We start from the raw sequence: 25,294 nt of genomic DNA on the forward strand, positions 1-25,294 counted from the left end.
GTTCGGATGTCATCGGTGGCAGCGATGAGGGCGGTCTCGGTGCTGTGGTTGGCTCGGAAGCCAGACTAAGAGGGGTCGAGGGATCCGTTCGTCTCGAGAAAGGCGGCCAGTTGCTTGTTGACGGTCTTCTCAATGACTTTGGCTGGGAACGGGAGGAGCGAGATGGGGCGGTAGTTCTTGAGTTCGGTGGGGTCCGCTGTTGGTTTCTTGAGTAGAGCGCTGAGTTCAGCGTGCTTCCAGCTCTCAGGGAAGGTGGCGGTGTCGAATGAGGTGTTGATGATGTCCCGCAGGTGGGGTGCGATGACAGCGTCGGCCTTGTTGAAGACGTGGTGAGGGCAGGGGTCGGTCGGAGATCCGGAGTGGATGGAGTTCATCATGCGGACGGTGTCATCGGTGCTGATAGGAGTCCAGGCGCGGAGGGTGGTGGTGGGGGGCGGTGGTTCGGTTGAGTCGGACGTGGCGTTCGTCGGTTGGGTGTTGAAGCTGTTGTGTATGTCCGCGATCTTGTTGTGGAAGTAGGAGGCGAGGGAGTTGCAGAGTTCTTGCGATGGGATGATGTCGTTGTTTCCGGCGTTGGGGTTGGAGAGCTCTTTCACGATGTTGAAGAGTTCCTTGCAGTTGTGTGCGTTGTTGTCCAGTCGGTCCTTGAATGCATGTGTGGAAGCGTATATGTAAAGTCCAACTATTTAGATTAGGGTACATTTCCCAGGAGAGACCCTTTGCCTATTTGCAATCTGCAGCAGTGTGCCTAGACATGAGTTTATTAATTTGAAACACGGACACCATCCTCTAAGATTTGTGAGCTGTCAAGATGGACAATCGTGAATTTTCCTTCAGGCAGTGAAAATTGTAAAATAGCTGATATGAGCCTTGAGGTGTTATGGTGTTACTTAAACTGCTGGACAAAAGATCAAGAATGTGTGTTGCTAGGATGTGGCTTGTAGATCGTTGACTGCCCAGTCCCTGATTATACTACCTATATAAATTAGATGTGATTGAACCATCTGATGGCAGAAGCATACTGTTCAGTGATATGACAGAGTGCAGAAATTTCTCAATATTAACCTAGAAAGTGTGCTGTGTTCTTTAGAGAGATTTAATTATTTGGGATAGAAAGGCCGTCTAATTTAGTAGGAGATAACCATATAAATATTGACCACATCAGAAAACAAATGAAACATTTTTGTTCCACATGCAATCTCGTATTAGGCTTCGGACACAGAATGCCTTATATTATGTCACAAAGTCATGTTTCATAATGCATCAGTTGTTTCAGGAAGAAAAATAATTGCAGGAGCAACACTTGCAATTTTAGATCCTGAGCAACCAGACTTGTTGGATGTAAGTTCCTTTGTTGTCTAAGCAGCCACTGATTACTACGTGAAATGTATTTCGAGTAACTATTTTGCTTGAAAGCATAGTTTGTGCAACTTTTAAATCACAAATTACAATGTTTAAACTGGTATGGACAGAAGCAACTTCTTTCTGTTCTAAAGATTCATTCCTGTTGGAAATCTGTCTGTATTATTTTGGGATATTTCACGTAGGTTCAGTCCATTTCTCTGCAAAATATTTCTTTATGATGGCCTGATGTTTAAGGAAGGTCTCGAACCCCTAATTGAATCAGTCAATCACCTGTGAGGATCTTAAGGCGCTGATGGGTGGTGGGAATTGACTATGTGGTTCAGTCAAAGAGCCAGGTCTTGAGGCTCTTCCTGAATTGTGGCAACAATGGTGATTGCCTGAGGTACAGAGGTAGGGAGTTCCAGGTCTTCACAGCGCAGTAGGAGGAGCATCTTCCTCCAGCTGTGGTCTTGCAGATCCTTGGGATGGTGCCCAATGCCATTTGTTTTTCTCTTTTGTATTTATTTTATTTTGCTTGTGCAAGAGGACCTTTAGTCTGGACTAAAGGATATTGTGTAGGCCTTTGGAGAAGCAACAAGTGTTGTGTTTGGAATACCTTTTGTGTAGTAATAAAGTATCAGCCAGATTCATGAAGCAAAAATCGGCTCGCAAAGGGCCAGATTCTGCGAATCTGGCCCTTTGCGAGCGCTTTTTTTGCATTTGGGATTCATCATCCCAAATGCAAAAATCGCAAAATTTGAAATCGCTAAATTGCGAGAAATTGCATTTAAGGAATCTCTATTTGAGATTCCTTAACTGCAATTCATGAACCATGTTAAAATTGCGAATTCGCAATTTTTCGCCGCTATTTACCGCGAAGTCTGACTTTGTGGTAAATAGCGAAAACTTAGAAAAATGAACTTTAGTGCATTTTTCTAAGTTGGATGTTACACACACACATGTCCTTTGGACATGTGTGTGCGCAACACCAGTGTAAATCACCATTTCAGGGGGGCTACAAGGTGTCCTTTGGACACTCTGGCACCCTTGAAAATCGCATCCTTATTTGCGATTCGCTAATTGCTAATCGCAAATAAGGATTGACTCCCCATTCATTCCTATGGGCCTTTGCCCATAGGAATGAATGGGGTGCCATTCCTTATTTGCGATTAGCAATTAGTGAATCGCAAATAAGGAAGCAGTAGAAATCGCTATATATTTTGCGATTTCTACATGCATCCCGTTTTGCGAGTCTTTAATAGCGATTCCTTAATAACCACTATTAAGGACTCGCAAAAGAGGAGCATGATGAATCTGGGTGTTTATTACATGCAATACACGCCTGACTGCATGTAAACACAAATGTATTTAGTAATAGAGAATGTGTGTATTGGCATATGGGCTTGGAATAATGGTCCACGAGACCTAAATTGGCGGCTGAAATATTTTTTTTTCAAGTTGCAGATGCTGATCGTAAAGGTGTCTCACGGGACTAACCAACCAGATCGCGCATTTTTTATTTTTTTCCTGCAGGAGTCCCACAGCAACTGGTATCTAAAGATTTTAAGCCTTAATTTCTTTAAAACAGTTGAACAGAATTACAACAAATCACAAAAGCGTGCTTTCTAGATAAATATCTACCTTTTTGCCAAATAGAGTGTAATTCTGTTTAGATATTTTTTTTCCAGTATTGTTTGATTTTGCCTCTGGAAAATCCAAGGGGAAGAAAGTGTTTTTGGACTCCCCCTTTATCTTGACCTGTGCTTCACAGATCTTTCCATATACTAATGTATAAATACACAGTGGTGACTCGCACATTGTAATATATAACAATTTTTAACTATTTAGAATACATTTATTTAAATCATCGTTATACAAAATTATATTAGCGTTATTTCCAATGTGGTTTTCTCTATGGGATGGTGCTGCATTAGGAGTTGACCATGTGTGGTGCTAGACTTCCTATTGATTTTTTTAAGTAGAAACTTACACTTGTAAGTTAGTCTCCACACTCTTTTTGATGGGCTTGAGTCCTGTACCTGTCTACATGTTTGAGTAACATTACACTTACATTTTGTAAATAGCCAAAAGTAAGAAAGTTACAAAAAAGAATAATAGTAAATATACACATATAAAATACTCACAAGTGTCTTTTTACCCCTGTGAATAGCTACATATATGTCATTGCACAATGTTCTACCTTCAAGGTGATGAAGAAAAGGCTATCACTTGGCTCCAGCTGTACTGTGGCTATTTCAGATTTTCGTCCGCATGTAACAGTTTATATGTTATCCATTGAGAAAGTGTACACAGCTGGCAACATCCGGGAATGAAGTCTGGTTGGTACTGATGTTTCAGGATTACATACATTGTCACTGAGAATGACATTAATGTTATCAAAGACTTAGTAGAGGATGTCCAGACTATTGTATTACGTATAACAGCATATGGCACCTGTAATATGGTGGACTGAATATCAGTCATGCTTTGGTAAAGAATCCCATCCGCAAAAATCTAAATGAGGCCCATTGTCATTCAGATCAGTGACAAACAAAGACAAGTAATTACATTTTTCTGTCAAATACAAACTCTGTGACAGACACTGGCCTCTGCAATATATGCTGCTATTACTTGAGAGAATGATATGCTACACATGGCACTCATTCCTAACATTTAATTCCAATTGTGGGATATCTCGAAGTTTAAAAGCTTGTGTGTGTAGCTTTCATTGAAAAAGAAAGGCAGAGATACCATCCTGGATGTAAATAGATGATTTTGCATTACTAGTGATTGCTAAATGTTTAATAATGTGATATGTATGTGAGGCGTACTTTAACTTGATTTTTAATATTTGGGTGAATAGTCAAGATGCATGTTTATCTGTAGGTCTGGGAGGGGTACTTGATCAGCATTTCGTTACCTACTGCATGGCAAAAATGTTCCTCTGTCTAATCTAATCTTGTCCTCTTATTATACAACAGGTCTGACTTTCATCAATTCTGCATGGCTGGTCCACAACAACCAAGTGGAGCACCCATCTCTGGCTGTGTACTATATTGGAAAAGACAGTTACAGCACTCTGGCTTAGGCACATGCAATTTATTTGTGATAATGATGATTGGTAGTATGAGTGGCAAATTCAAAGTGAATAATGTGTTGCATATGTGGTGCTTATTTTTATTTTCAATAATTGGCTTATCAGTCTTGCAAGGTACATGGAGGTTGCTCATCAGGCTGTCATCTCTTCTGAGACCTCTTGGACCCTGTTTACCTTGACTCATATATTACCCTTGCTTTTCTCTTTCAATTGGTATTTTGCAATGAAACCTCCATGGTGTTTCTGTTGCAGGGAGTCTGCGGAGACACAGAACTATGCTTGGCATCATGGAGCCTTAGCAGGCAGGGACTAAGTCATCCTACCACCTAAGTAGCCATGAGCCCGGGGCCAACTAGCTATAGTGTGTCACTTGCCCTCCTACTCACTCACAGAGAAGCAAGTAATTGTACACCACAGAACACAACACTCCTGACCCTCTCAGGAATCTTGGTTGCAGGACGCATCGTTTCGCTCTCACACTCGTACAAGTCTACAATAAGATCTTGATAGAGATATTGGAAACGTTTAAAATGTTTATTTTAACTATAGAGCTCTAGTATGCAGTAAATGTGCCACAATAATTAAGAAGATGCCTAAAAAAAATAATGTCAGCGTAGTAAGTAGTCAAGTAGTCAATACATCATGAAAGGAGCTGTCTTTCTATAAGACTAGGTAGTCTAATCCTCTTTTCTTCGACAGAAGAAAAGTGATGATATATCAGAAGATCTACGGGTGTTGGCAGCAGACCCCATACCTTAGCATGCACAGATGAACGTTCTACATCTCAGGTGCCGCCACAGTCTCTTCCCTAGAAAGATCCCTATCCAAGGGTGTATTACCTATTCTGTGCAGGGCTATATTACAATGGACGTGTTCCCAAAAACAGCTGCATTTGTTTGTTTTGTCTAGGTGTTGAAGCCTGAGAAGAGCAAAATACCAAGGGGCATTAATGGTTGACATTGTCTATGGTGTGCAGACAAAATCGCCAGAAAGTCCTGAAAAACCCTAAAAAGGGTGTACACCACCTGCTGTAGATAAAGTAGAGCAAATAAGTCTTACCATAATTAAAGAAATAACATTTCACAAAGGATTGAGATTGCAGACATTAAACATAGATTAACCACACATCTTTGATTTTTTATAAAATTTATTAAAGTCAAGTAGAAAAAATGTGTTTTGAATATATATTTTTTGCGCTTCCATCACCCCTTATTGATTCATATAAAACACAAACATAATTAACTCCATATTAGCAAATAACCCACTTATAAATACATTAATTCAAGGATTCAATCCTTTGTTTTTACACTTACTAGCATAGCCTGTTTGTACTTTGTAGTATGGCAGAGGAATGAGTAGGACTGTCGTTTGTGAGTGATTCACTTTTGTGTGAGTGGTTTTTATGAATCAATGAAGGGCAATTGGAGTACAATAGTATTTATTGCTGTTATTTTTATTGGAAATACATTTTCATATTTTTGTATTATTTGTACAGGGTTCTAAAAGATATATAAGCAAAAACAATTTGTTCTATTTTATCTAAGGCAGGCGTTGTATGCCCTTTTAAGGGATTTCTTGACTTTTGTTCATGCCGGACCTCCTGTCAGTATCTGTTCCAGGATCCCTCTTCTTTATTGTTTAGTTAAATCTCCAGAAAGAACAGAATAAGAAAACAAACGCAGGTTCTGTATGAAAGTTCAGTGTGGCACAAAGCAAAATACTTTTGTATAGTAACATGCAAAACAGAGGATAATCTGCAATGTGCTTGTGCTAAGTTAGGTAAAACGACAATGGGCCTGCATAGGACATATGACATTTCTGCTCCACGGTTCGGCCCTAGTCCCAAAATGGATAAAGCCAGAGCGCAGTTGTACCATTCATATGCAGGCAAACATTTACTAATTATAAACAATTTTGAATTGTGTGTGCTCTGACTTTTTTCCATTAGAGTTAACTAATATGGCAGTCTGTAAGCTGCTACACATTGTGGGAATTGTATTAAAAGGCCGCTTCCTGCAGATAAACAATCCTGCCTGTAATTGACGCACCCTTGCACCGTGACACAAGGGTGCCTAGGTTAGTGCTAGGCTGCCTGAAGTAATCCATTACACTGAGAGAACAGAAGTGTGGCAAATTTTAGTAGATATGGCACATTCCTGCTCTCTCTCTCTCTTTCACTAAATGCATCACAGCAAGATGGCTTGCTGTGTTGTGCTGCATGAAAGGTTAATAAGTCCAGGCCAATGTGTTCTTTGAGTTGCCGCAACTTCATAGTGTTCCTTGATAATGAGGGCTTCTATTGCCATGTCTTGGGGGCAAGCAAGCTGCTGCACCCTATTCAACTTCAGAATAATATATTTAATTGAGATGGCCACGCTTTTGTCACTGTTTGATCAGCTGATCTTAAGAAACAGTTTTTATGCTAATGGAGCTTCATGCTAAGCAGCTTTCCACCCTGCCAAGAAGAATTATCATTCCTCTGAATTGCCTTCTGGGATCATGGGTTGCTGTGATCACCCCCTTCAAAGTGCCTCCTAAACATCAAATGTACACCTCGTGTTTTCTATAGAGGAACATCAAGTATTTGAATAACTGGTGCATAACCAGTTATGAGCAAATCTGCCTCCCCTAATAGTCTGTGATTAACTTCTAACCATTTTAACATCAAGCGCATTTTTGGTACAACCATGCCTTGGCTTCTGGCTTCGAGAGAGGTTTGGGAGAGGGTAGTTTGCAGTCTGGAAAACCAACAAAAAAGGCACAAAGACTTATGAGGGTTTCAATAGTTCCCTTTCATCAGCTCAACTGTAAGTGTTATCATGGAAGACAAAAGCCTGGACTTCGGTTAGGAGATCCATTTAAATTGCACACCAGAATCTGTAGCTTCATCACTCACCCCTTTCCCTTACCAATGAGCAGTGTTTAAGGAAATCTAACCAGCAGCTCCTTACTAACAACATATCAAATTAATTTTTAAAGGGATATTTGTTGCCATCATGCTCACCTCAGTGTCATAATCTCATGCCACCAGCCACAGAAATGTAGGCATTACATTTCTACTGACTGGGGAATCTGTACTCACTCTCCATCTTGTGCCATGCCACAAACAAACAAAGGCATCCCAAAGAGATCCCAATTTGCTTTACAATTAATACTTTTAGCCAAACTTGGGAAGAAATTCACACAGCATTTGCCGAATTTCCTATCAAGATTTGCGTCCAGTCATTATTTTAAGCTTCTAACCCTTGAGCTGATCAGTTGTCCTTGCTGATGCCATGGCCTAGTACTATCATAAAACCATAAAGACTGCGCGCCCGACTTTAGTGGATATCAAAATTACCGACTATAGCACTATCTTCATGTGCAAATGTTGTTGCTTCTGTCTAGATAGTTGAATCTTTAAATTGCATGCTGCCTCAAAAAACCTCATTTTTTTTTAAATCCAACAGTAAATTCAGATTTTTTCTCAAAATGTTGGATCGTTGCTCTCCTTTTTTCTTTCAAATGACTCATTTCTCGCTTTCCCTCTGTTGTATACCTTTTCTGATTGGGTACAACATTCTCCTTTGCATGTTTGCCTTAATCCTAATTAATGTATCCCTGCAATTTGCACACACAGCTCATTACAAAGATCACAACCTCTACTTTTTCGAAAGCCATGCCCCCAGCAATCCGACGATATCTAAACTCCTGTGAACTCATCGAAAGATCGGCACAAACTTGCAAACGACTCCAACTAAAGCTAACATCTAACTCCTATTTAATCTACCACACTAAATTGGAATAAATGTACAGAATGGTTAGCTTGATTGCACATGCACAAGATTAATTCTTTTGATAATCAACTTTATTGTTTTTAAGAGAACGAAAAGAAGCGAGCCATAGCAGCACAGCATACAGATCTGTGTATACAAGACATTGCCAGCAAGCAAAGTGTAACAATTCATAATATGCACAGCAATCGAGCACATCTTGTGATAAATTAGGCAGAGCAGTAAGTATGGGCGAAATGCAGCGCACCGACCGCGAAGTTACCCATGCGGTCCTACATGGGCGCGGCCATCTTATGCGCGTGACGTATTTCCGTTTCCGAGCGCTATTGGCAATCTCGCATTGTGTGCGGCACGCTATTACGAGTTTGCATGTGTTTTTGCGTGCTCGCAGGGGAAATATCGTGCAAACTTACCCACGCGGTCTTTAATGGTCTTGTTTTTCATTCATTGCTATGGTTCTGGGCCTGGCTTTTCTATCCTCTTTTAATATTTGCAATCCTTTGTTTCTTTGAACTTTTTTTGCTCTTTTTTGCTCATTATCTATCTCTCTATTTGTCTAGATCTATATTTTGTGTTTTTTTCAACTTTTTGTTACTTCAATAACTACTTTTTTTGTTTAGCTCTCTCTTTTATTTTATTTATTATTTTCCCCCTATTCTTTTCTTCTTTCGCCCAGGACCATGGCAAAGCGAGCCGGCAAGTCAAAGGAGAAGGGTCCCGCACCCCGTAGTCAGCTGCCTTGCCGGCGATTGAGGGGAGTGGATGTAGTGGCCAGGGAGGTTTTTACCGCCATGGTGGTGGCCGCCCATATATTTTCTGTTCTGAGCCACCTCCCTAAGACCGTGGCAGCAGGGGGCAGGCCCGGTCAAGGGTATGGCCTCCGGGAGCGTCACCAGCGGTGGGATAAGGTGTGCAGGGCCATGCGGAGGGAGTCGGGGTCCGGCGCACCTACGACCAAGCGATGCACCAGTGGGCCGACGTCCTCGACCAGGAGCAGGACCTGCTCCACCTGCTAGGTGCGGAGATCCCTGGCCTTGGTGAGTAGCTATTTAATAACTACCTTGTTTTCTTCTGCTCTGTCTTATATTGCTATTCAATTTTTTTCCGGAAGAGTACGAATGCTGCTGATTCGATTACATTGCAGGTAAATTAATGTTTAAATAGCTTCTGTCATTGCAGTTGGTACCCTGGTAATTTGCGTTGCTACTATGCTTACTTGTTTTGCAACTTTTTGCTCATTTGAGAGCATAACTGCATAATGCTAGAGACAGTAGAGACTCAAGTCTAGTCCGTTTTTGTACTCCTGCTGCCACTAAGAAGAGATGGTGGTGGATTGATACGTTGAGTATATTATTTATTACTTGTTATAGGACATTTGTTAGTGGTTTGCAATCATGATGAAGGACTGTATCTGTTACGTGATGTCTCGTGCTGCTGAGTGATGGCAGTCGTAGCAGAACCTTTTTGTTGTTGGTGTAGTTAGTGAATTACATAACTTCCCTATTAGACGGTCTGCGAATCCTGCAATACTGTACTATCCTCCTAGTTGACCAGATCAGACAGGTCAATACATGTAGTGCAATTGTTATTAATTTGTTTCCCCGAGATAATTTTAGATTGTGTTCAAAGAAATCAAATATTTCAAAAAAACAATCATCCATGTTGTGTTTCTTTATTTCATGATCATCAGCACCTCTCAGGGGCATGGCGACTAGCACCATTGAGACTCTGGTAGAAGAAGGTGGACAGTCACAGGATCAGTCCCTTGCAGGCTCTTCTGCTGGCCCCAGTAAGTTGTTCTATTGTTATATTAATACCTATACTTCCCTAACTTTTACAGCTCCTATTCTTTACAAACTGTTTCCTAATTCTATTTTTTACTAAATAGTCTTTGATCTTCTTCTAATCTAGACTACTTTCTACATTCTTATCCTGCCTCTACCATCACTCCCTGTGCTACTACTATTTACGATTATGAGTCGGTCTGTGTAGGTAGCTAAGCTTGCCCAGTCGGCAAACGGTGTTAAACAAAACTCCGATCCAGAACAGAAGTTGAACCCCCAATCCCCTGAGAGACTATCTAGTGTGTCTGACCAATGATTTTACGACCCAGAAGAACAGAAGAAAACTACCGCCGAGTCCCGGCCTATCTGAGTCACTGAAACATGACTGCCAAGTGCAGTAGTTCAAACCCTTCCACTCACTCACTCGTGAACAAAAACCACATAGTGTTTGTTAGTTTTAAAGTTTTATTTTCAATTAAGAATGAAAAAATTATTTCTTTATTTTTAATAGCGTAGTATTCGGAGCGAGCACTGCTGATAGATGACGTTAAAGTTTAAACAACATTCCCATGAATCAAATTACTTTAACGTAATAGTTAACAGACACATGAAATTATTAGAATAACTGTGCGGGACCCCCCACCTTCTTTAAAGTACTTAAAGTACTGCGGGTGAAACCTTACTAGTAGTTGGTGAATCGTCCTGTTGGCAGAAGAGCAATGTAATCTTTTTTCTGTGATTAGAAAAATGGTGCACGTAAAGCAAGCATTCATCAGTTCTCCATTGTAGCATTTAATGGAATAAGCATATAAAAAGTCAACACCCTCCCCAAAAACGTTACTTTCTTTCAATCCCAGTAATTAAAAATGTTTTATGTAACATTTTCTTCCATTACGAGACGAAATAGGGGGTTGTGTATGGCATCTGAAAATATGACATGTTTTTTCTAGACGTCACAACATCTGATGCGGCACAGGTGACCACCAGTGCCGGGGCCAGCAGTGCGGAGGGGTCCACTCTAGGGGCGGATGCGGTGGCACCACCAGGAAGAGCTGGGGGGGAAAGGCTCATCGGCGGCGGACGGTGGTAAGTTATTATACTCCTTACTTATTGAAATTTTTTAGTAGGCCCGCAAAGGAGTGTATGATGTACTGTACTGTAGACAGTACACTAGTACAAGTACACTGTACTGTTAAGAACAGTTACTAATTTAGAACTACATTTTTGGCTATAACGGAGAAGACAGTCAACCTTGACTTGTAATAGCATTAGCGGCGGTCCTTCTCGGGTAAGCAATGGCCCCCTCCATTTGACTTCAACTCAGCTGGCAAACTTTTATCGTGAAGCCAAGTCATATCAGATGTACTTTAGGAATGTGAAGAACGAAAAGTGAGAGAAGGGTGAAACGAAGGACGACCGAGTCTTAACATTTATGACTGTAAAGAATGGTGTTTTTGAATGCAAGTCAAGAGAAGAAGACGGTGGTTTCCAAAATATAATGAAAAGGGTGTTAGTTGGTTGTTGAGAAAAAGAAAACTTGGTACATTTGAGACATTAAGAAGAATGATAGACGTACTTTGGAAGCCTGGATGTTATCTTTTTTTTCGTCATTGATAGGAGAGGTGTATGATGTAGTAGAGCAGACGCTGAGTGGATGAAGATTGTTACTTTGAACAGTATGTCCGTGCCAGAGTAGCAAAGCTGATGAAATCCAAATACTAGAATTTGTGATTGTTCACAAATACTCCCTGCCTTGACTAACAGTACAGTACTTTACTTTGCAAGAACAGCATCTATTGTGTATGTATTGTATAGTTGACAACATTATATCAAGTCAAGTCCCTTCCTCCAGCAATTATGGGTACCACACTCCCTACGTTAATAATTTTATGTCAGCTGTGTCATGGGTGGACTATCGCTGTAGTTCACTCAATCTATCAAAACAAAGCACCTAAAGTCATCCATCATATAACCAAAGATCATGTGATCGGCAGGATAATGATATATGATCAGAATTGAATAATCTTCATTCTTCTTTTGTAGTAGTCAAGGCCCGGGGGCAGTGCGAAAGATATCATTACATTGAGCAGTAGCCCTTGATGTAGCCGAATATGGCAAGTGGCAGGGCCACCCCTATAGAAAAGTAAGAGCTTCCTATCACCACCTGCATGTACTGCTTAAAGTACTGCGAGTCTGCGTCATCATGGCTTGTGTCTGTTTTTCTTGGGTGTAAATGTAATGTAAATGTATAGGCATTTATATAGCGCACTACTTACCCAGAGGGTCCCAAGGCGCTTCGACCGCTGCGAAACCCTTCCTGGCTTCCCTGAGAGATGGTCCCTTGATGGGTATCTCCAGGGTGAGACCAGGCATCCCCGGCGGTCTGGTGGGGCCGTTAGTGAAGATGAGGCAAGCTAATGCCCAGAGTTGCCGAGTGTGATCGCTGATCAGAGTGGGCATCGAGGCGAGAGAATTATCGAGTCCGCTGTCCCTGGTCCGGAAACCTGCCGCGCCGGGAATCGAACCCTGGTCCCGGGCCGTCCTCTGCTCTCGGGTCTGCCGCCTCTAACCAGTGAGCCACACTACCTCAGTGTGCTGCCATGCCGGCTACCACAAGTTCACGTACCAGTAATTTCTTTTGCAAAACAAGAGAAAAAAACAGAAGACTTTTTTTAGTACTCTCTGACTATGTATGTAGTAGTGAGTCCATCCATAGTCCTGCTAGTGGAATTCCTGAAACTCCCAGTAATGTCACAGGCCTACAAAGACGGCGGGATGATACATGCCAAAATGTTATACTGTGTTTGCTACTTGCTGGAGTTACTGAGAGTCAACTTTCCGTTGAATTATTTTGACTTAATGTTAAAGACTATTGGCTACAGTATTTTTCTTTCTTTCTTCATATGGATGCTACTCCGAAAAAGCTCACCAGAAAGGAAATGGCTGTCCGGGCCAGGGCCCGTAAGCTGGAGGCTATTTGTGCCGAGTATCGGCGGCTGTGGGTTCGGGAGCAAGAGGAGGAGACAGCAACAACTGCATCCTCCTCTAGTGCCCCCGTGTCCACCAGCCAGAAGCCTCCAGCCAAACGGAGCCGTGGCCCGACAGCCTCCCGCCGACGCCGCACAGCAGCAACACAATCAGCTGCCCCCCAGAGCCTGGATGGTACGTCAGCGCCGCCTCCATAAAAGAGTGGAATACCTGGAGCAGTTGGTCGAAAAACATCAGCGCCAGCTCCGGGACCTCCGCAAAGAGCTGTGGGATGTGCTGGAACAGCTGTCCATACTACGCCACCGGAGGAAGTGACTGTCCCTTGCCCCTTTTTTAAAGACTGTTGTGGGGGGGGGGGATTGGGTGTTTGAGAATAGGGACTTTTGGACATTGGTTGGGGTTAGGCAGGGGGGTGAGTTGGGTTAATTTATTTTATTTTTTCAATACATCTATATATTTCTTGATAATTATTTTTCATACCAAAACATAGTATACGTGTTCATATTATTTTGTGTGGGGGTGGGCGGTGGTTACTGGACGTTTGGTTTGAATGAAAAATCTAGTCCTAAATTGTACCAATGTGCCAGTAACCGAGTTAGTGAATTCATTAGCCCTACTAGTACTTTGCTAGTAGTACTGGCAGTCTCTGCTCTCCTCCCAGTCCTAGCCCATTATCCTACCTCTCCAAAATGCTTATCTCACCTGTGATTCGTGTTTGAGAATAGGGGTAGCCACAGGGCTGCCTGCATGGCAAATGGTGATTAAGGTTGATTAAGGTTGGTTGTTGACTTGAATCCTCGACGGATGAAATATCATTGTTGTGCTGGTGGTAGTAGAGGTACACACTGGCAGTAGCAGCATATGAAAAAAAATGAAACATTGAGTGGCCTGAGCGTAGCATTAGAAACAGTACAATATATAGTACGCTACAGAACAGTGCCATAAATTGTAGCCTAAGCAGTGCTAAAGTATTCTACTTATAAGTACTAGTTTCATGGACTATGGCTACTATAAGAAATATTATGAAGGCAAAGGATACTTAAACATAAGAATTAACCATTTGATTCATCATGTGTACGAGCATGATGTTTGATGCTCAATCCACGATGTCGCACATGAAATTCCATTTTCCAACATTTTTCTGTTGCTTAGACCTTATCCTCCCCTGCAAGTGTGTGGAATTTCTTGTTGTCATTTAGTAATGCCTCAATGAAAAACCACACAGCCCAGGGGAAGAGGGTTAGGGTTTTTGAAGATTGGATGGGAATGGGGTTTTTTGGGAAAGGTTTTGTGGAGAGAAGAATACAAACACTGCATGGACAAACAACAAATGAAGAGAAACAAATGTTTGGATTCAAAGATATCAATAAATCTTTTAAGGGAAATAAAGGTAGGGCACTACTGCATGCATGAAGTTTTTTGCTAAACGGATGGTTAGGTTACTGAAAAGTTGTACTTACTACATCTTATTAGTAAATATGAGTAAACAATTTGACATTGACACTAGTACAGGGCTGCATTAATTACGCAATTTCACTTGCCTTTCTGCCCTCATAGAGAATAAACACTTATTATTAGTACATTAAGTTAGTTATAAAAATGGCAAAGAAACATATGAAATAGCTGGAGAGATGACTTTGTAGCAGAGAACGAAGAAACGCACCTAGTCACATTCGTAGAAGTTCAAGTTTACAACAATACCATTTAAAAGATAAGGAGAAGTTAAGAGAGAATACTGTAACTTTATGTTGTAGTTGTCCTGTTGAATTGGTGAAGTTGCATGCATCCAGCCATTCCTCTTATTTGCGATATACTCCTCCATTCCATCTTACGCTCTGTCGATCAATATTGGTGACCAGACACACAGTCCACTGGCTGCCTGATGAGTAATTGCGAATTGCGTCTGAGTTCATCGTTTGTTACATGGCACATGGTAAAAGCAGTCCTGTAATTTTAATGGAAAAAAACAGGAATTGAACCAGTTAAAAAAATCTAAGGTACGCTGTGTAGTGCAAAATCAGAGCTGACATTATTATATACAATCATCACTTAAAAAGTGCTTAACCTGGTTCTCCTTTACAAGGATAGTAATAGTAACTATGGTTGAATTCTGCGGATCCACCATGAATTTTCTTTAAAAAAATTGCAAACAAAAATAGACATTCCCAGGAGTGCTCCCAGACCCCTGAACCCAGTCACAAAATGTAGAACACCCCCCAAGTAGCCCCCTAAAAACATGCAAAACTGCTACCAGGTTGAACCCTAACTTCAAATCATGCCAAAACGCACTCTGCAACTAGGCCAAAACCCCCCTTTTCCACCATGGATTTTCTTCAAAATACTTGCATTCAATATTAGACATTCCCAGGAGTGCTCCCAGACCCCTGAACCAGTAGCACACATGTAGAACCCCCCCAATTAGCCCCCTAAAATCATGCAATAGTGCTACAGGCCTAAGTTCAAAACATGCCAAAACGCACTCTGCAAATAGGCCCAACCCCCCTTTTCCACCGTGGATTTTCTTCAAAACACTTGCAATCAAAAGACATTCCCAGGAGTGCCCCTAGACCCCGTAACACAGGCGCAAAACTGTAGAACCCCCCTAAATGGCCCCCCAAAAACATGCAATATTGCGACGGGGATGAGGCCTAGTTGAAAATCTAGTAGCAAGCACACTTTGAAATTAGGCCCAAAAGACCCCTTTTCCACCATGGATTTTCTTCAAAACACTTGCAATGATTATTAGACATTCCCAGGAGTGCTCCCAGACCCCTAAACCCAGTCGCAAAAATCTAGAACCCCCCCCAAGTAACCCTCCGCAGAAATACAATTTTGGAAAAAATAAAATAAAAATTCACCTCGGATTTTCTTCAAACCACTTGCAATCACAATTACACATTCGCAGGAGTGCTCCCAGACCACTGAACCCAGTCGCAAAAATGTAGAACACCCTCAAGTACCCCCCAGAAAAAATGCAAAAGTGCTAACCCTAACTCCAAATCGTGCCAAAACGCACTCTGCAACTAGGCCCAAACCCCCCTTTTCCACCATGGATTTCTTCAAAATACTTGCATTTAAAATTAGACATTACCAGTAGTGCTCCCAGACCCCATTCGCAGAAATCTAGAACACCCCCAAGGAGCTCCCTAAAACATGCGATACTGCTACCAGGTTGAACCCTAACTTCAAATTGTGCCAAAACCCACTCTGCAACTATGCAAAAAAATTACTTTTCCACCATGGATTTTCTTCAAACCACTTGCAATCAAAATTAGACTATCCCAGCAGTGCTCCCAGACCCCCAAACCCACCCTCAAAAACCTAGATCCCCCCCAAACAGCCCCCCAAAAGCAAGCAAGTGAGCAAAAACTGAAAACCTTTTTCACCATGGATTTTATCCAAAGCACTTGCATCCGATATTAGACCTTCCCAGCAATGCCCCCAGACCCCTCAACCCACCCGCAAAAAAGTAGAATACCCCCAAACAGGCCAAAAGCAAAAATGGAAAATGTGACACTTAAAAAATGTGTGGCCTACCAGTCAAAAATCACTCCAAACACTCAATACTACTAGGCCTCAGTTTAAAATGTGCCAAAACGCTGTCTGCAACTAGGCCCAAACCCCCCTTTTCCACCATGGATTTTCTTCAAACCACTTGCAATCAAAATTAGACCTTCCCAGCAGTGCTCCAAGACCCCCGACCCACCCCCACAAATCTAGAACACCCCCAAACAGCCCCCCAAAAACATGCAATACTGGTATATTCAAAACATGGAAAATTGCGCAGTTCACGAAAAAATTGCTGTTTTTTCAGCACTTCCACTACTTCGATCCTCTTGAAACTTACCAGGACACTTGTTCCAGCGATTCCCAAGAATCTCAGCAAGGCAGAACAAAATCAAACCACTGCGCTCTTTGAAGAAGAAGAAGAAGGTCTACGACTAGTTTTCACCCAAACACACGCGGCCGCAAAACACCAAAAAAGGCCAAAATTCTGCCAATTCTGGACCAAAGAATGCCAAACCCCCCTAAAACCTTGCCAACATCATTATGAACGAGCCTGCAATGTACCCTGAGCCCTAGACTCAGGGGGAACCCTACCAACTTAAACCCAAAAACCCTAGTAAATCGCACTGAACCCTGAACCCTAGATATGCTTTGTCTGTCTGTGTCAAAGAGCCTAGATATGCTACATCAGGATGCTTCACTCAGTGGTGCCTGCCTTGACCGTCTGCATGGCCCTGCGGCAAGCACGGGCCAAAAATCCGTTCCGCTCAAGAATTTGCGATTTTTCGGTAATTTCGCGAGATTCGCTAAAACACGAAAAACTGTAAATTTCGCAAACATAACAGATGTTTGGCCAAAGCTTGAGGCAGTGCCTGCAGACGGTGGAGGCAGGCACCACTGAATGAAGCAACCTGATGTAGCATACCTAGGCTGTTTGTCAGACAGACAAAGCATATCTAATTGTATGCAGCAAGCCACAGAGCCAAAATTTTACATGAACTGCTGTCTGGAGTGGACTCTGCCTGGCACAACAACAACAGTACACTGTCTCTCCCTCGACCACTACATACCACGAATAGACAGACATGTGGTTCTGCTGTAGTAGTTGTTGTAGACTGGTTTACCTGTTTGCCACTCACGAATTGGCCATAGTTCTTCCGTAAATCGACGCTGATGATCCATCCATCCCAGTGAGTGACTGTAAAGAAAAAAGATATATTATTTATTCAATCATAATGGTATATTGGCAAGTGAGTCCACTCCAAGGACATTTTGCATATTGTAAAATGCAACACAGTGGCCCCTGACTTTAAAGTACAATTTGAATTAAACAAGGAAAAAAAAACAGAGTAGTAGAGATGTGTTACAATTACTGTGTAAAAGATTAAATAATAACTTAGACAAGACATATGATTCATTTCATGGACAAAAAACAAACAGCAATTGGTTTCATCAGAGCCAGACAGCCATTGCTGTCCACTGCATGCCATCTTCTCAATTATTCATTGCCTGTTCTACTTTTTGTCTGAATTTTCTTCGGAAAGTGAGGGCCCACAAGGCAGCCTCTCCTGTCAATTTCAGATGTAACTCTGTCAGCAATCAGCAAGCATGTAGTCAGTCAGTAATTTCAGTCCCACTTGAGGGGACTCGTCTATAAAAACAAAGTTTCTTTATTCTTCGTAATCCACCCACTTGCCTTGAGGGAAATAGATAGGTGGAGTCTGGAGGAGGAGGATAGAGGAGCATCATTGAGTTGTGAACTTGTGAACCTCAGGAATGCAGACTGCGGCACCTTCAAATCAATAAGGAAAATAAGATGAAGACAGTGCTGCTGATGGACTTGTTGTGAGAGTTTTGTTGTGGTAAAAGTTGCAAAACAAAAAAAGACACACAGGAATAAAAGTGAATAAGGACGAAGAAAAAGGAAGTCATTTTCAGGCCTCAGTGTCAGGGAAGTAGAGCTCGTCCTCAAACTCTATGAATTGAGATGGGAGTAGGTTAGCTAACAGAGAAGAACTTCCATCACCTAAGTCGGTGTCCTCTTCTTCCTGCGTGCATTCAAGTATTTTGTAATCTGGTGGTATGAAGTGCTGATTCATCTTGATCAGTGTTAACATCTCCATATTTTAGGGCGAGAGGCGGGTCCTCATTGAAGTTACAATGGCACCAGCAGCACTGAAAACACGTTCAGAAGACACGCTTGCGAGTGGGCAAGACAAATACTTTAGAGCCAGGTTGGTGATCAGTGGCCATAGAGGCGTTTTCCTATACCAATATAGCAATGGGTTCTGATTAACAAAGACCTCTGTTGGGTCCTCCAGATAGGCCTGCACCATCGACTCAAGGTTCTCCGGGGTTGCTCCACTTTGCATACCATCTGTGGCTTTCGCAGCACTGGAACGAGCAAACCCTTGATGAGTTAGCCAATCCGCTTCCAACAATAATATGGCTGGGCCTGGTGCAGGTGAGAATCATGATACGGTTGCTGGTGTCGTTAACGGCTGTGAGGGAAAGTGACTCCCTTTGGCCACAGATTCAGAAGTGGAACTTGACGCCGGATGGCATGCTGATTTAGTTATACTTCTGCTGGCTCCTTGAATTTCCTGCTGCTCTCTTTTGAGCCGAGTAGCTGACACAGCTAGCCAATGTTTGTACTTTGAAACATCTGCTTCATCAAAAGGATTGAATGCTTTGCTGGCCACTGCCTTTTTGTACCATGGAGCCATAATAGTGGCACAAATGTAATGTTGTTCTGTATGTATGTTTTGAAGCCTTTCATTGGCAACTAGGCGGCTTAATAACCTCTCCGCCAACTGATATGTGTCTTGCTTTTCAGCATCATCTCGGAATGTTGAAGACACCGCCTTCAGTTGGTGCTCTAGCATGACCAACAATGGGATAGCTTTGCCCAAAGAACTGTCCTCCCTGCTAACTTCACGTGTGAAGACCTCAAAAGGAGGAAGCATGTCAGTCAGGCTTGCAACTAGCTTCCATTCCTCCAACTCTAGCCTCATGTCTTTCATAGTAGAACCCAGTTTATAGACATAATCATTTATTACCCCCCACTGCTCAGACAGAGTGACGCTCAAGCATGTAAAAGGTTGAGTTTCAACGTGTTGCCACCTCCTGGATGAGTCCTTTGACTGGCAGTCTACATTCATGTTGAATGCTCCTCAGCTCCTTCCGGGCCTTAAAAGAATGGCTGAAATGTGGGCAGATTCTTTGGCAGGTGGTCAGTAACTTGCTGACTGTGTTTTCTTTTTTCAAGAAATCTTGCACCACGATGGTAATACTGTGCGCCAAACACGGCACTCTGAAATAGCCACCTTGCTGCATGGCCTTAACTATATTACTGCCATTTTCCATCGAAACATAACCAACCATGCGATTTCTTGGATGCAGCCATTCAGAGACCTTCCTATCAAACTCGTCCAAAAGGTTAGGTGCAATATGAGTTTTCTCCATGGAAAACATGGCTAATGTTGCATGTTTCCGAGTAGCTTGAAAAACTGTGTCGGGGTCAACACCTGCATTTGTCTTGTCTCTAACCCCTGCAAAGGAAACCCAGCGTGGAGTGATACACATGTAATCAAGGGCTTGGCAACTGGTCCACATGTCTGTTGTCATGTGGACAGTGTGAACAGCACTCTTCTGCAAAGCTGCCCCAATCACCTCCAGCACATCTTGATGTAGTGCTGGAACCGCAACTCTGGCAAAATAGTACCGGCTAGGAACCTTCCATTTAGGGCAGACTGTTGCCACAAATTCTAGAAAACCCACCCCTTCCACAAAATAAAAAGGGAGAAGGTCCAGCGCTAGCATTTTAGCCAGCTTTGCATTATACAGACGTACCGTTGGGTGGTTGCTTTCAAATGGCGCCTCCGACCAAAACATGCTTCTAATAGTCGGCTGGACCATTTACGTGATGATGATGATGATGCAGAATTCAAACCAGTTAGGCTCATTGATGTACTTTTTCGCATTGGTGTCTGTCCCAGACTCTTTGTGTGCCTCATACATGTTGCAGGGGTAGAGGGTGTTGGCGCTACCACTGCAGTGCTGTTGCCAGAGGTACTGGGTGTACCAGAAAAAATGTTGGGCGGTTCTTGTCTTCCCCCTGCACAATCTGCCCCTCGTCAGCATCAGATGCAATGTGAATGGATACATTTGGATCAGTTCTACTTTGGGCTTCCCGGACGTTCCTTAGGTGCGCATCCCACTGGATAGTTTGGTGTTTTTTTAAATGACCTCTCTGGCCTCCGGTACAATAGTTGGTACTAAGCTCACCCGACTAACTAATACTTTACAAATCAAACAAAAACAACCATGTTTTCAGCCTTTTCACTAACAGTAAAGAAGTCCCAAACTGGGGACTGGAGATGTCTGCTGGTGGTGGAGGTGCTACTTTGACTTTCAATGAGTAGCTGTGCAATCACAGTGCACTCAGGGGTTCACGAATGGATTATAGTTATACTTGTACTTTGATCAGGTTGGCGCTGCATTCGTCGCACGTAGTCTAGCCGTGCCTTATACAAACCAACTCCAATGTTGTGGGTAGAAGGATCTAACCACCAGAATGTGCGCACTATAAACTTGAAACGTATGTTTCTTCACAATGTTTCATTTATTGATTTTCAAAGCTTATATGGCGTTTCAAAACAATTTCTTTAAGCCATGTGCTTCAATATATCTTTGCAAACAGTACTTGTGACACTACCAATTGCATCTATGCCATTATATTGCCCATGCGGCAAAATATATGCGGGACAAACTGAGCGCAAAAATAAGGTTCGAATCACCGAACATAAGAGTAACATTCGCTTGGCCAACATGAAATCTACAATAGCCAGCCATTGGAAAGAAGCTGGTCATCAAATTTCACAACTCAGATTCATGGTTTTGGAGACGGTTACACAACGTCGCAACATGGATCCTTTGAAACAGAGACTGAGAATGGAGTATTTTTGGATCAAAAAATTGAACTCTATGCATCCGCTCTGGATGAACGATCGGATAGAACATTCATGTTTTTTGTAATGAATCACCTTATCTATTGCATTGACTGATGAGATGTCCTGAGCCCTGTTTTTTTTATTTTTTTTTCATTGCATTATCGATTGTTTATAATTACACATCGTATTTCACCTCGTTTTACTTTCACCATGTTTCGTAACATATTTCTAGCAGTACACGTTTTCACTATGCACTTCAGCAGTCTCACAATCCCATTCTACGTGTTTATTATTTCAGCTCATTCGTGCATATTGTTTACATTTCCTCCCTTGAAGTTCCGACACTCACATCACATGGTATTCCTTGGGTTCTATCCTGGTTTTTCATTGGTTCTCCACACGCGTGACATGACCCCGCATTGTAGATAACATCCAATCACAAGTCCCGTTAGGTAAATCTCCCGAATCTCGAAACGCGAGAGATGCGGCATCGTCCGGTCCGTTGTAAGTTGTTTTATGGCATTGTTTTGCACTTGTTCATATATTCGCACTGAGACCACAGGAATTTGTAAATAATACAGGCGGTATTGCACTGATTTATCGACATTTGACTTTTATTTTACCCGCACGTATCATGAGCACCTGGTTCTTTCCTCCTTCTGTTCCCATATTGCATATGGATTTGAGCACGAAGCCAGCATACTTAGAGCTTCCTTTTTTTGACCCACACATTCGGTTTGCCGTTTTAGAATGCATGCAGGTCTTTAGACACAGTTCATTGTATGATACGCTGTTATGATATTAGTATGTGGAGGTTTTGATTTGGTCCTGTTTAACTTCTTTTACAGACCCCTGACGAAGGGTCCTCGTTTTGTTGACCCGAAATGCATTGGGTATATATGCAACATATGGACAACTAGGATTTGAATATTGCACCATAAGAACTCGATTATGTTTGCAAAAATATATTGAAGCACATAGCTTAAAGAAATTGTTTTGAAACACCATATAAGCTTTGAAAATCAATAAATGAAACATTGTGAAGAAACATACGTTTCAAGTTTATAGTGCACACATTCTGGTGGTTAGATCCTTCTACCCACAACATTGGACTTTGACTTTCAATGCCAGATGAAGTGGAGGATGGGCGTGGCTGAATTTGCTTCTGTTGTTCACTTACAGCACCAATACTTGAGGCCGAGCTGGGTGGAGGTCCCTGCCGCCCTTCTGACTAAAATCTATGGAAGCTGTAGCTCGAGTTGGTATTGTAGTTAACTGCGTTGGTGGTGAAACCATTGCCACGCCGCCCACATCCCGCTCAGCAGCCATTCGGGATAGGGTAAAAATGTCTGTCTGCTGCATGCCCGCTGGGGCTGGAGTGACGACTGTGATGACTGGGTCATCGTCAGACTGTTCATCAGCAGCAGAAGACACCACTTCTTGTTCGTCGTCATCACCCATAAGTCGAAGCCTTGCGGGAACCTTCCTTTTAGGCTTAGCTACCTTTGTCGGCTCATGGCGTGACTCACTCTCAGACTGCATTGCTGGGTTCCAATCAAGGTCAAGATCATCAGAATGAAGGGGGCTTGAATAAGAACGTGTAGTAGTAGTAGTAGCCTGACTTGATCTTTTTCTTGCTGGGGATCTGGAAGACAATGGATCATCATCAGGAGGAGTGGCTTCCTCGGATGATACCTCCACTTGAATATCAATTTCTTGATGTGCCCCTACTTCTAGAGGAACAAGCATTGTAGGCAGTTGTGCCGCTCCATGAACCTCTAGTTCCACATCTCCATGCACCTCTCCATGCGCCTCTACTTGCGTCTCTCCTTGCGCCTCTCCTTGGGCCTCTCCGTGTGCCTATACTTGTGCCTCTCCTTGCCCATGCACTTGTGCTTATACTAATTGCACCTGTGGTTGTTGTTGTGGCTGTGGTTGTTGAACACTCGTCGGCGGAGTTACAGCCGGCGTTGATTGGATGGTACTTTCTTGTGATGAGCCAACATCACTGGTCGATGGTGATTGAGAAAGTTAAGTGGCTGCCTCAGCAGCACTCATGGTCTTGGACCTAACTTGGCGTGGTGGCACTAAGCCCAATGAAGTGGAGGTGCTGCTTCCAGCTTGGTCCCCGGGTGACACCGCTGCTGCTGCAGGCGTAGTTTTTTTCTCCCCAAGAAAGGTGTCGGTGGGCAGCACACCAGTCTCCTTGGTAGGTGGTGCCACTTGCTTCTTCTGCTCCTTCTTACTGGCAGTGGGTCTGGCAACTTTTTTCGCTGAGGCGCTATGGCCACCTTTCTTTGGGCCCATCTTCTTCAGATGCCAGAACAGCAGGCCGCAGTTGCACGAGTTGCAGAGTTGTCTTGTCTGTGGCCACACGTGACATCACATGACGTTGTGCTGCACACAGCGCTGCAGGACTTCTTCCTGGCACTGGTGATTCTCTTGTGCACCTAAAAGCAATGGAAGCCAGAAGAACATCAGTTAAACACCCCAAAAAGTCGGACAACACACGAAAATCCCCACAATCCAATGCCATCCATGCCCTCAATGATGTTTAAATTCAAGACACCCCACAGAAAGACTTGGTCCTTGCACCACTGAGTACCCCTGGGCCGAATGGAAGAAAGCAAGGCAAACTGGGTGCAGGCCTGAGCACACTGCCTGGCTTCAAAATGGGCCCTTGACCCCCAGCCACATGGCCAGGCCCTGCCTGGACCAGCCCTCAAAATGGCCCCCACCCACATGGCCAGGCCCCAACAACACCCCAAAAAATAAAAAAAACACACAAAAATCACCACAATCCAATGCCATCCATGCCCTCAATGATATTTAAATTCAAGACAACCCACAGAAATACTTGGTCCATGCACCACTGAGTACCCCTGGGCATAATGGAATAAAGCAAGGCAAACTGGGTGCAGGCCGAGGCCTGCTGCCTGGCTTCAAAATGAGCCCTTGACCCCCAACCACACGGCCAGGCCCTGCCTGGACCAGGCCTCAAAATGGCCCCCACCCACATAGTCAGGCCCCAACAACACCCCAAAAAGTCAAAAAACACACTAAAATCACCACAATCCATTGCCATCCATGCCCTCAATGATGTTTAAATTCAAGACACCCCACAGAAAGGCTTGGTCCATGCACCACTGAGTACCCCTGGGCCTAATGGAAGAAAGCAAGGCAGACTGGGTGCAGGCCTGAGCACACTGCCTGGCTTCAAAATGGGCCGTTGACCCCCACCACATGGCTAGGCCCTGCCTGGATCAGGCCTCAAAACGGCCCCCAGCCACATGGCCAGGCCCCAACAACATCCCTAAAGGTCGAAAAACACATAAAAATCACCACAATCCATTGCCATCCATGCCCTCAATGATGTTTAAATTCAAGACACCCCACAGAAAGGCTTGGTCCATGCACCACTGAGTACCCCTGGGCCTAATGGAAGAAAGCAAGGCAGACTGGGTGCAGGCCTGAGCACACTGCCTGGCTTCAAAATGGGCCGTTGACCCCCACCACATGGCTAGGCTCTGCCTGGATCAGGCCTCAAAACGGCCCCCAGCCACATGGCCAGGCCCCAACAACATCCCTAAAGGTCGAAAAACACATAAAAATCACCACAATCCAATGCCATCCATGCCCTCAATGATGTTTAAATTCAAGACAACCCACAGAAAGACTTGGTCCATGCACCACTGAGTACCCTTGGGCATAATGGAAGAAAGCAAGGCAAACTGGGTGCAGGCCTGAGCACACTGCCTGGCTTCAAAATTAGCCCTTGACCCCCAGCCACATGGCCAGGCCCTGCCTGGACCAGGCCTCAAAATGGCCCCCACCCACATGGCCAGGCCC

Source organism: Lissotriton vulgaris, chromosome 8 (assembly GCF_964263255.1).
Source record: "Lissotriton vulgaris chromosome 8, aLisVul1.2, whole genome shotgun sequence".
Lineage (NCBI taxonomy): Eukaryota > Metazoa > Chordata > Amphibia > Caudata > Salamandridae > Lissotriton > Lissotriton vulgaris.